Source organism: Pelobates fuscus, chromosome 3, assembly GCF_036172605.1.
Source record: "Pelobates fuscus isolate aPelFus1 chromosome 3, aPelFus1.pri, whole genome shotgun sequence".
Lineage (NCBI taxonomy): Eukaryota > Metazoa > Chordata > Amphibia > Anura > Pelobatidae > Pelobates > Pelobates fuscus.
Genome location: NC_086319.1, coordinates 302,117,441 through 302,128,527, shown reverse-complemented (window position 1 = coordinate 302,128,527; position 11,087 = coordinate 302,117,441).

Genomic DNA, 11,087 nt, shown 5'->3' with positions numbered 1-11,087 from the left:
GAGTCACTCTGACAGGGTCGGTCTTAGGGGTGTGCGAGCTGTGTGGCCTGCTCCCATGGCGCTCTGTGTGGCCGCACAGCTCGCACATGGCTGGCCGGGATAATAAAAAAACAAAACAAAAAAAACCACAACCCAATATTGCGGCGTGGGTGGAGCTAAACTTATGGCGGGGGCAGAGCTAAAAGTACCGGGTAACTGCTGCAGGGGAAAGCAGGAAGGAGTTCCTGCTTCCCTAACAACCAGCCTCCACTCCTCCACAATGAACTGAGGTAACTATGTGTGACTGTCTGCCTGTGTGTGTGTTTGACTGTCTACCTGTGTGTGTCTATATGACTGTCTGCCTGTGTGTGTGTTTGACTGTCTACCTGTGTGTGTCTATATGACTGTCTGCCTGTGTGTGTGTGTGTGTGCGTGACTGTCTGCCTGTGTGTGTGTTTGACTGTCTACCTGTGTGTGTCTATATGACTGTCTGCCTGTGTGTGTGTGTGTGTGTGTGCGTGACTGTCTGCCTGTGAGTGACTATCTGCCTGTGTGTGTTTGGAGGGCGAAGAGGGGCGCTGTGAAGATTTTACGAACAGGGTGCCTAAAGGCCTAGGGCCGGCCCTGCACTCAGATATTTTCACTTGCCCATTTTCCCTGCTTGCAACACATGAAATTCAAAAACTGACTGACCACTTGCTTCCCAATATATCCATCCTTTGACAGGTGTCATTGTAACAATAGAATCAATGTTGTGGCTGATTAATGTCTTTATGGTCTGGAATCTGGGGGGTTAATTACTGAATAGCAATTTTTCCACAGAATTCAGTAATTTATTTTCAGTAAGTAGAGTAAACCCTAAAATAATCCAGCCCTTCTTGCTCTCTGTACACTATGCACACTATTCCAGATCCTTACATTCTGTTTTTTTTATACCACCAACATTCATCATTTTTTGCAATAAAGTGCTTTGAAAGTAACTTTAAGTTTTCGCATATTCCCATTTTTATTCCTTGATAAGGTCTGCTTCCAGTAAGAAATACTTTGTAAGTGTATATGTCTTCCAAGCATGTCCAGGAAACATATGTTGTATTTTGAATAACATGTTGCACAATGTATACATAAATGGTAATGCATTGTATATTAAAAGGACAGTTATCTTTAATCCATTAGAGTTATTTTTTTACAACCCCTTCACTACCAAGCGAATTATGTTCAAAACATATTTGCATAACATAGGTAGGTTAATACCTACTACAGAAGTGATTGATAACACAGCAGATATATGTACAGGTTGTTGTTCAGGTAAACATGATTTTTTTTTAAAAATTACACAGTTTTAAACAATTTTATTTATCACTTATGTGTTCATCATTTGTTTACGTAAATATTGGGGGAATTAAAAGCATTAGACAGTATACAGTATTCATCATCTTGCTATAAACCACGCAGGGTCTGAAATATTAATATAAAAGCAAAAATAGAATTTGTCTTACATACAGTAGATGCAACAAAAAAAATAGATCCTTAAAAATTGTAAAATAACCTACCAAACATATTTATAAGGACCCTGCAACCCTCTACTGCAATTGTCATAATAAATAAATAAATAAATAAGCCCTTAGTGAATACTATTCTAGAAACCTACTTTTCTACCCTACGTTTACCTTTTGTGTCACTTTACCCCACTTTACCCCACTCCCCCTAGCATGTAAGCTCATTGAGCAGGGCCCTCAACCCCTCTGTTCCTGTGCGTCCAACTCATCTGATTACAAATATGTGTCTGTTAATCTGCCCATTGTACAGTGCTACGGAATTTCTTGGCACCTTATACATAATAATAATAACAAGTAGTACATCTTACTTAAAATGGCAAATAAATGTAAGAAAGAGTTGCACACCAAATGCTAAACCAGTAAAAAAAACTCATCTTTATTAGCTAGCAAATACTGCTAAACAGAGCACATAAATAAAATTTCAACAGTGACACCGTGAAAACTTCAGCAATTAGTTATTCCATAATCCTAAAAATGAGCCGAAACTGCATGCTACAAAAAGGGAATACACCTGCTGAATGCCATTAGAGATGTAGTCATCCCCTATGTTAGTACATGTACCCAAGGAGCATTTTAGAAGTAAGTCTATCAAACACCTTCTGTGCATTAAAAAAAAGAAGAGAGAAGGGGTTCAGGTGTAATGAGCACACCATAAGATATTGGCAGCTTTTCTGAAATTTCCATTGACCTACAAGACCAGGATAAAGCCAAACAGGTTTTGATGTTGATAATATGGGTACAAGATTTGGTGTTGAATATTACATATTCTATGTTCCTATTCATATTAGGTATGGATGTCTAATGGGTTAAAAAGAACAGATGCTAATTTGCTATGCTGTAGCATGAGAACTCAGTGTATAATGAGAGGATTAAGGGTCGACGGTCTTCATATGTCCTTATATGTCCAAAGTTTTATTTAAAAGTTCTGATGTCATTATAGTCATGTCTATAAAAGAACAGTAGACAAAGGACCATCTCTACTCTTCGGTTGTTAACCTGACTTTCAGGACAACGATGATATCTCTCCATCGAAGCTCTCTCTGTAACATTGTTAAGCTGCACCATCTTTTCAGTTTTACATATGTAATGCTCTTTGCATTGGCAGTAGAATAAAGGTATATTTTTATAAAAGAATATTTGATTGCGTAATAATATTTCTGGGGTGAAAAAGAAGTATATCACGGCAACCCATTAATACAACAAGATATATACATAAAAAAACAAACACCTTAACATAAAACATATTTATTACAGTTAGTAAGGTGTTTAACTAGTAAATTAACTATGTGTTAAGTAATGGAATTAGGCAATAACTTTGGGGATGAGTAGTTAGCCTTCTTTAGGTAAAACTACAAATGGCATGATGTGAGTAAAGGGTCGTCTTCCAAATTGTTAAAGAGCCTGGACAACTGTGCAAGCAACATATCATGCAAATGACTTTATGTCTACTAAATTCAGGTAACTGTCACACAACACAATGGCAAGTGTGGCCTGCTTTACATTGAAAGTGTATTTGTATTTGCCCCCATTATCAGCTCAGTGAAAATAGCTGGTGGAATTATCAGGCAGGTATACCTCATTGAGAAGTATGAATGTGAGACCATTTGTGCGGTGGGCCAGCCAGTGAGGCATAGTTCTTTACTGGGTAATGGGCACCTGTCATGGTGAACATGACTTGGTGTCAGTTAACAAAGAATAACATGTAATTTAGACATAGTTACAAAGATTGAAGTAAGAAGTGAGTAATTACAAGCACTGCCAAACCATCATTGTACAGCATCACATTGGCCGAGGGGAATGTTACTTAGCAAAACAGGTTGAAAGACAACTTGAGTCCACAAAGATCAACTTTTCACACATCTCATTTTCTGTTCTTGAGCCAAAAGAAAGACAAAAGAAAAACAGTTTACATTTTTTTTTGCCACAAAATGATCCTTCTTGACAAAACTACAGTCAGATTTCTCCTTGTCCACAAAATTCTATTAAATTAGTTTGGGATAAACTATTCATCATAAAACCATGTTGCTTTCTACTATTGCCATTTTTATTTACAATGAATTCCTGAATAGTATTCTATAATAACTCAACAACTGAAATAACTCAACAACAACTGAAATTATTCTCAACATCAGATGTTAAGCTCACAGGTCAGAAATTCCCAAGATGGGATTTAATATGAGCACCACATTTTAGCATTGCTATCAGCAGGTGATTTTATTGTCCATATTTAAAAGTTTTTTTTTATAGAGAATTATGTTATATTCTCTAATTCCACTCTTGCTCTGTATAACAATGAGTATGTATGCTGAATCTACTTAGTCTCACTGTTTTTTTTTATCTTTACCACGTTGAATATTTATGCCAAATTCACTCATCCACTTTCTTTATGAAAAAGATTTTCCATATAAATTAAAGCCCTTTCATTACTTACTTATTTAATTTATTTAAAAAGTCTGATACCAGAAAAAAATGCTTTGAACTTTCTCATTTTAAGTATGTCTTGGAAACATGTGCTGTAATTTATAATACAATTTTGCACAGTGTATGTGTAATTATTTACAGCTGAAAAAATTAAATCATGCTTTTGCATTCAAGTACTGTTGCATGTTTATCAATTCTCCGCTCTATCCTGTCCCATCTCACTTATCAGATCTCTCTCCACTTGTCTTGTGCCTTACTTAACACACATCTTCAACTGCTCTCTCTCTTCTGGCGTTGTCCCTGCTGACCTTTAACATGCCACTGTAGTAACTATCCTGAGAAAAACATATCTTCACCCGTCCTCCCCCTCTAACTATCGTCCCATATCCCTTCTCACTTTTTCCTCAAAGCTTCTAGAAAGGCTTGTCTTTACCCGTATGTCTCACTACCTCAATTCCAACTCTCTCCTTGACCCTCTTCAATCTGGCTTTGACCCTCTCCACTTTACTGAGACTGCTCTTATCAAAGTTACTAATGACTGAATCACAGCTAAATTCAAAGGCCACTACTCCATACTAATTCGTCTTGATCTCTCTGCTGCCTCTGACACCGATGATCATGCTCTACTTCTTCAAACTCTTCAATGACTCGGTCTCTGTGACTCTGTCCTCTCCCGGGTTTCCTCTTATCTCTCCCAACGCTCATTCAGTGTCTTCTTTTCTAATGATACCTCCTCCCTTCGTCCTGTCTTGGTTGGAGTCCCCCAAGGCTCTGTCCTTGGTCCCCTTATATTTTCTCTTTATACTGCCTCTCTTGGTAAACGTATTACCTCATTTGGATTCCACTACCACCTGTAGGCTGATGACACCCAGATATATCTCTCCTCCTCGGACCTCTCCCCTGCCATCCTGCAACGTGTCACTGACTGGATGTCCTCATGCTTTCTAAAATTCAATCTCTCTAAAACTGGGCTCCTTTTCTTTTCTACTCCTAATACTGATCCTCTTCTTTCGCTCTCCCTTCAAGTTAGTGGTATCCACATAAGTCCATCCTTGCAAGTGCGCTGTGTTGGTGTCATACTTGATTCTGGCCTTTGAGCCTCACACCCAGTATGTTGCCAAATTCTGTAGATTCCATCTTAAAACATAGCCCGCATCTGCCACTTTCTTACACAAGATGCTACCAAGGAGCTTGACCATGCTCTAGTAATTTCCTGCATGGATTATTGTAACCCCCTCCTAATTGGTCTTCTCAAAAGCCGTATTGCCCTGCTACAGTCTGTAATGAATGCTGCCGCCAGACTGATTTTCCTCTCTAGTCAGTCCTCTCACACCTCACCCCTCTGTCAGTCCATACATTGGTTTCCTGTATCCTATAGGAGTCAATTCAAAGTACTAACCCATACCTATAAAGCACTGAATAATTCTAGCCCCTTTTATATCTCTTCACAGATCCATAGGTATTCCCCTTCTCGATCTCTACGCTCTGCCCGTGAGCATCTCCTGTCCGCTGTTCGCACCCGTATGGCCAACTCGCGCTTGCAGGACTTCTCGCGGGCGGCTCCCTTCCTATGGAATAGCCTGCCTACCGCCATCAGACTCTCACCTCTTGCTTTCTCATAAAGGGCAGCACTCTACTCTCTCCTCCAGCTCTGCTTCACTCCCACCTTATTTAATTGCTATTTCCTGTCCTATTGTGTTTTATACCCCACCTCCTATAGTCTGTAAGCTCGTTTGAGCAGGGTCCTCTTCAACCTATTGTTCCTGTAAGTTTTCTTGTAACTGTCCTATTTATAGTTGAATCCCCCCTCTCATAATATTGTAGAGCTCTACTGAAACTGTTGGCGCTATAAAAAAGGCAATAATAATAATAATAATAATTCAATGGTTAAGCACAATATAGGTTTCTACAGCAAATTATTCCAGATCCCCTTATTCCATTTATTCTCTTTAAAACAATGACTTTGTACAATGGACAACCAGAGATCCCTTAATTATGTAGGGGTGAAAGAAGGAGAAATGGCCCCTACATTCTCTCCCTGTTGAGTGGTATATATCTAGACGTAGAATTAATGGTTTCTAAGTATGCTGAACGGAATATCTAGAATTTTTTCCTGTGGATACAGCCATGTTCTAATAAAACTGGGGAGGTTTGCCTAAAAGGGCAGTGATACACTGCTGAAAATTGCAAAACGTATTTTTTAAATATGAATATGAGGCCAAAATCCATCAAATGTGCTTACATTGTGTTGTTGCCCACAGCATGTGCTGGAGTATCTCTTTGAAGGGGTTATTTATTTCCCCTTTCCTTTTTTTAACTTATAACACTCTATTTGGCCCTACCAAGCATGCTCATCCCATTTTCTAATGTTATACCTATTGATTCAGTAAACATAGAAACATAGAATGTGACGGCAGATAAGAACCATTCGGCCCATCTAGTCTGCCCAGTTTTCTAAATACTTTCATTAGTCCCTGGCATTATCTTATAGTTAGGATAGCCTTATGCCTATCCCACGCATGCTTAAACTCCTTTACTGTGTTAACCTCTACCACTTCAGCTGGAAGGCTATTCCATGCATCCACTACCCTCTCAGTAAAGTAATACTTCCTGATATTATTTTTAAACCTTTGTCCCTCTAATTTAAGACTATGTCCTCTTGTTGTGGTAGTTTTTCTTCTTTTAAATATAGTCTCCTCCTTTACTGTGTTGATTCCCTTTATGTATTTAAATGTTTCTATCATATCCCCCCCGTCTCGTCTTTCCACCAAGCTATACATGTTAAGATCCTTTAACCTTTCCTGGTAAGTTTTATCCTGCAATCCATGAACCAGTTTAGTAGCCCTTCTTTGAACTCTCTCTAAGGTATCAATATCCTTCTGAAGATATGGTCTCCAGTACTGTGTACAGTACTCCAAGTGAGGTCTCACCAGTGTTCTGTACAATGGCATGAGCACTTCCCTCTTTCTACTGCTAATACCTCTCCCTATACAACCAAGCATTCTGCTAGCATTTCCTGCTGCTCTATTACATTGTCTGCCTACCTTTAAGTCCTCAGAAATAATCACCCCTAAATCCCTTTCCTCAGATGTTGAGGTTAGGACTCTATCAAATATTCTGTACTCTGTCCTTGGGTTTTTACGTCCAAGATGCATTATCTTGCACAGTACAGGTTTAAGCTCTATACATCACTTTTGGTCTACTCAGATACTTCTCATAGAGAAGCATTTAATTGGTCCGCTTCCCCGGCTCAGAATTAACAAAAGGTACTTAACTAAAGTTCCATCCCTTTATCCATAACTTTTGTCACCCTTGCAGGTTATTTACATAAAGAAAGGAAGTAAACATCGAAGAGAAAAAAAAACGTACAAACATGCAAAAAAACTAAAACACCTCAAATTCCTGTGAGGGGCCCCATAATGAAGAAATATAGATTCCGAGTCAGAATGATTATTGTTGAGGACCCCGGGTAACCCAACCGGTTACCTCCGCTAACACCTTCCTTCAGCCGCCCAGGAACCACTTTGGAATACAAAGAGACCCATTTCCCCCAGTAACTGAACGAGACACAGCTCTGGAGGTACAACACAATGCTATTGAGCCACACATGGCTTTTATGCATAGCCCCATGCAAGGGGTCTACAACACACACAAACAGGGGTCGTATCCCAGGATCCTCTACACCAGGGAGCACAAGCACAGGAATGAGGGGTCGCTGTCCCTTTGTCTCCCAAATATGGAAAGCCCGTCACTCAGGCGAGGAGTCTCTAACCCCGGATGACAGGGGGGTCTTCATCCCAGGAGCCTCTGTGCCTGGAAACCAAGGCACAGGAAAAGAGACCATCCCTTTGTCTCCAGGCACAGAAAAAGCCTGCCAAACTAGCCAGTGCCCCAAAAGTAGGGTTGTAGTGCCCAGCTCCACCGTAACAGCCTGGCATTGTCTCCCGCGACCTGGTTAAGCCACACCAGCGGGTTGTGATCTGTAAGTAGTGTGAACTGCTGTCCGTAGATGTAGGGTTGCAGTTTCTTGAGTGCCCACACCACGGCCAGACACTCCTTCTCGATGGCGGCATAGCTCACCTCCCTGGTTAGTAGCTTTCGGCTGAGGTAAGCTATGGGATGCTCTCCGCCATCATTCCCAACCTGGCTCAGCACTGCTCCTAATCCAAACATAGAAGCATCTGTGTAAATGAGAAAATGTTTATTCGGATTAAGAGCAGCCAGGACAGTGGCATTTATCAGGGCGTTCTTAAGGGCTTGGAACGCCTGCTCACACTTTGGGGTCCTGTTTACCTGTCTGGGCAAGTTCTTTTTGGTCAGGTTGGTGAGGGGCTTAGCTAGGGCACTGTAGTTGGGGACAAATTCTCTATAATAACCTGTGGTCCTTAGGAAAGTCATCACCTGGGTCTCAGTGCGGGGATGGGGCCTGTGAGCTACTGCCTCAACCTCTGCTGGTTCGGGTTTCTGCTTCCCACACCTTACCTGGTGTCCCAGATACTGTGCTTCTGCCATCCCTATATGACACTTACTGGGTTTCAATGTCAACCCGGCCTCCCTGATCCTGTCTAACACCGATCCCACATGGACCAGGTCATCCAGGTATGCACACGCACAATCCTGGAGGCCATCCAGCAGCCGGTCCACCATCCTTTGGAAGATGACTGGAGCATTCTTCATTGCAAAGGGCATTACCTTAGATTGGTACAGGCCGAATGGGGTGACGAATGCCAACTTGGGAATAACGTCTGTCGCTAGGGGGATCTGCCAGTACCCTTTACACAAATCTATTGTGGTGAGGTACTGACTGCTATTATCCTATCTAATAGCTTGTCGATACAGGGCATGGGGTACGCACCCGAGACTTGTCATTGAGCCTCCTGTAGTCCACACAGAATCGGGTGGCTCCATCACGTTTCAGGACCAGCACTACTGGGGAGGCCCAAGTACTCTTGGATGGATCGGAGCATCTCCTGGATCTCCTGTCTCATACTCTCCCAAACCGACTCTGGTATTCTGTACAGGGTTTGCCACAGAAGCTGTTGGTTAGGAGTCTCTACTCTGTGGGTGGCTAATGGGGTAAATTATGGCAGATTGGAGAATGTCTCTTGCTTTGAAGACAGCATCTGCTGCACTTGTCTGCGTTCCCTCTCAGTCAGTTGGCCCCCCAAGTGGACCTCATCTATGGACCCTGCCTGAGTCCCATTCTCCAGGTAAGGCAGCGGAAGATTATCAAAATCCTCTGAGGCAGGAGTACATATATGGACCACCTCCTCTGTACGCTTGTGGTAGGGCTTCAGCATGTTAACATGCAACATGCATCTAACCCCTGTATCCGAGCATGGACCGATGACGTAAGTAGTGTCACACTTCCGTTCCACTACCTGGTATGGGCCCTGCCAGGCAGCCTTCAGCCTATCATGCTGGATGGGTTTCAGCACCAGACCCTTCTGCCTGACCCGAAAGCTACAGCTCCTGGCTCCCTGATCATACCAAGTGCACTGGCGACTCTGGGCCGCCTTGAGGTTCCCACGCACTAGGTGAGTTCCTCCAGCCGGTCTCTAAACTCCAGCACATATGGGACGATGGGGGTTCCTTCCTGATCCCTATTCCCCTCTGAGTGCTCTCGGACAAGGTCTAGGGGCCCTCTAACTCTCCACTCGAATAACAGCTCCAGCTCGAGAGAAAACCATTAGTTTGTGGGTGGTAAGGGGAGCTCAAGATTAGTTTAATGCCGCATAACTTTTACAGTTGGTGGGTCATCTCGGCAGTAAACTGGGTGCCCTGATCCAAGATGATCTCTCGGGGAAAACCCATCCGAGAAAACACTCGCATCAGGGCTTCGGCTACTATCTCTGCCTGAATATTGCTCAGGGCGACGACCTTGGGGTAGTGAGTTGCATAGTCCACAATGGTCAGAATATATTTTTTACCAGAAGGGCTAGGCTTAGCCAGGGGACCTATAATGTTGACAGCTACTCTGCCGAAGGGGTCTTCAATAATGGGTGGGGACTGGAGCTTGGCCTTGTACCGGTCGCCCCGCTTCCCCACTCTCTGTCAGACATCACAGGACTGGCAATCCTGCTATTTTTCGTGTAAGATTGAAAATACAGTGCAATACCGGCGCTGGACAGTATGTGGCGCTGTGTATGAAGAGAGACAGGGATAGGAAGCTACATCTTATCCCTGCTTCTCTCTCCTGACTGAATCTGCAGGGGAGCAGCCAGAGACAGCCTACAGATCAGATAAGTGAGGCATGGGGGGGGGGGGAGATGGAGCCTATAGATCAGGGAAGTGAGGCATGGGAGGGCAGCCTATAGATCAGGGAAGTGAGGCTTGGGGGGCAGCCTATGGATGAAGGAAGTGTGGCATGGGGGGCAGCATATGGATCAGGGAAGTGAGGCATGGGGGGCAGCCTATAGATTAGGGAAGTGAGGCATGGGGGGCAGCCTATAGATCAGGAAAGTGTGGCATGGGGGGGCAGAATATAGATCAGGGACGTGAGGCATGGGGGCAGCCTACAGATTAGGGAAGTCAGGCATGGGGGGGGGCAACCTATAGATCAGGGAAGTGAGGCATGGGGGCAGCCTATAGATCAGGGGAGTGAGGCATGGGAGGCAGCCTATAGATCAGGGAAGTGAGGCATGGGGAGGCAGCCTATAGATCAGGGAAGTGAGGCATGGGTGGCAGCTTATAGATCAGGGAAGTGAGGTATGGAGGGCAGCCTATAGATCAGGAAAGTGAGGCATGGGGGGAAACATACAGATCAGGAAAGGTGAGGGGAGAGACAGTCTATAGATCAGGTATGTGAGGGATGGGGAGAGACATCCTATAGATAAGGTAAGTGAGGGATGGTGGGGGGAGAGACAGCCTATAGACCAGGTAAGTGAGGGATGGGGGAGAGAAAGCCTATAGATCAGGTAAGTGAGGAATGGGGGGGTGGCAGCCTATAGATCAGGTAAGTGAGAGATGGGGGTGCAAGGAGAAGGAAGGGTCAGCAGGGAGCAGGAAGGGTCAGCAAGGAGCAAGAAGTTAAAGCAGCACAAAGGTGAAGTAGAAGGAGCAGAAAGGGTGACTAAGGAGCTTGAAAGGGCAGCAAGGAGCAGAAAGGGACAGAATAAACACAAAGGTAAA